Source organism: Aplysia californica, unplaced genomic scaffold, assembly GCF_000002075.1.
Source record: "Aplysia californica isolate F4 #8 unplaced genomic scaffold, AplCal3.0 scaffold00401, whole genome shotgun sequence".
Classification (NCBI taxonomy): domain Eukaryota; kingdom Metazoa; phylum Mollusca; class Gastropoda; order Aplysiida; family Aplysiidae; genus Aplysia; species Aplysia californica.
The window spans coordinates 618,689-621,085 of record NW_004797671.1 but is presented as its reverse complement, the minus strand read 5'-3'; positions in this window follow the sequence as shown (position 1 = coordinate 621,085).

Below are 2,397 nucleotides of genomic sequence, written 5' to 3'. Positions count from 1 at the left end.
GATGGTACTAGTCATTAGTGAATGTATCATCATCATCATCATCATCATCATCATCATCATCATCATCATCATCATCATCATCATCATCATCATCATCACAATTCTTGACACATATGTGAGGCAGCGTGCTGGAATCAGGCTCTCGTCAATTTTGGGGCATGTAGAGTTATTGGTATCATCGTTAAGCTTGTTCACTTGTGCTTATTTGAATGAAAAAAATATCCTTTCATGTGAAATACAAGTCGAGATATTTGGGAATGAAGGAAGTGGGGGTCACTTGTTTTCAGAGGTGAAATTAGTGAGAAAATGGCTTCCAAAGATTAGTTATTTCCTTTGCTTAAGAGTCCGTAGTAACTGAAAATTTACATTTTTTGTGCCTTTAATCAACGTTTTTAAGAAAAATCCACACAGGAATGAGTTCTTTATTGGGCATGAAAGGTGTTGAGCCAAAAAAGAAAAATTTGACAAACATTCACTAACCAAAAGAAAAAAGCCAGTTTCTTCACTTTGATTATTTTGACGAGAGCCTGATTCCACTACACTGTCTCACATATGGCCATCTTTCTTCAGGAGAAACTATTAATAATAATAGACAATAGATAGCATTTGTATACTGCAAATCCCCGTTCAACAGCAAGCTCTACGCGCTTCATAATCTATACTGTTACCCCATAGGCCTGAGAGCATTCTGAAACAGCCTCAACTTCCCGGGAAGCATACAGTGCAAGTGGCCTTTATAGGCGCTAAAATACCAACATATTGACAAGATCTTTCGCTGTCTATGGCCGGGTCCCATTCCCACTTGGGTGAAGTGAGCAAAATTCGTGTAAATGACACAACGTCGGGCCCGTGGGTCAAACCCCCGAAACCGCAACCTCACGATTGGGAGTCCGGTAGCCTAATCAATAGGCGACCGACGCCACAATCACAGCAGTAGAGACAAGAGCACCAACAACTTTCAAGTGATTTTTCCAACCAAAAAAAAAGAAAAACGTCAAACAAACTTAGGTCGTACACGTAACTAACATCTGGCACCATAAAAAGTAGGACAAAAGATATTTAATATTATGTTATCAGTGCATGTATATGAAGTAATAGATACTGAGGCGTCTGCTGTTTGAGCGGAGTGAAAGAACAAAAAAGAAATATTATTGTGGCAAGTGCCAAAGTGCGTTTATTGAGCTCCTGTATTACTGTTTAAAGCAATGTCTTAAAACGCATTGTGCGGCACTTAAAACACAATCAAATCACAGGCACTCTCCACTTTTTGGGCATGTTGAGTTATTGGTATCAATTTAAAGCATGTTTGTTTGTTTATCTTTTGAAGAAAAAGAAGTATTTTGAACAGAAGTCGAGATATTTGTGATTGAAAGAGGCGGGGATAGTTTGGTTTCAAAGGTAAAACTGGCGAGAAAATGGGCGCCAAAGTTTGGTGACTTCCATAGCTTGAGAGCAATTGGAACCTGAAAATTTTACATTTTTAAACCTTTTTCAGTGAAATCCACACAGAAATATGTTTTTAAATAGACAGAAAAGATAATAAGCCAAAAAACAAAATTCGACAAATATTGCCAATCCGCAGAAAGATGCAGGTTTCTTTTATCTAAATAATTTAGACTGCTGAAGATTAGTGGTGTTATAAGAAAGTAACAAACACAAAAATGGAGGAGAGATACGTACGACAGATATTTGACAGGAAACAAGAAGCTAACCATACCAGAGCACCCGCCAACCACCTACTCTTAGGACTGCGTGAGTCCATCAGCGTGGTGGACGGTGTGAGGAGGAGAGTGAGAGAGAAGAGAGGTGGAAATTGGGATGTGGGCGTGGGAGAGAAATCTGGGGTAGGCTGGGTGGTGGGGTGAGGTGGGGAGGGGTACAGTAGATAGTGGAAAGGGGTTTGCATGTAAGTGAGAGATAGATAGAGAGAATGACAGTGGATAGAGATAGGGGGAGGGAGAAAGTATGTGTGTGTGTGCGTGTGTGTGTGTGTGTGTGCGTGTGTGTGTAGGTGTGTGTTTTGAGGTGTGTACGTGTGTGTGTGTTTGTGTGTGTGTGTGTTTGTGTGTAGGTGTGTATGTATGTATGTATCTATGTATGTGTGTGTATGTATGTGTGTATGTGTACGTGTGTACGTGTTTTTGTGTGAGTCGAGTGTGTGTGTGTGTGTGTGTGTGTGTGTGTGTTTATGTGTGTGGTTTTGTGTGGGTGTGTGTGTGTCTGTGTGTGTGTTCTTGTGTGTGGTTTGTTTGTGTGTGTGTGTGTGTGTGTGTGTGTGTGTGTGTGTGTGTGTGCGTGTCTGTGTGTGTGTTCATGTGTGTCTCTTTGTGTGAAGGTGTATTTGTATGAGAGAGAAAGAGAGAGAAAGTGAGCGTGCGAGAGCGAGAGGGAGAGAGA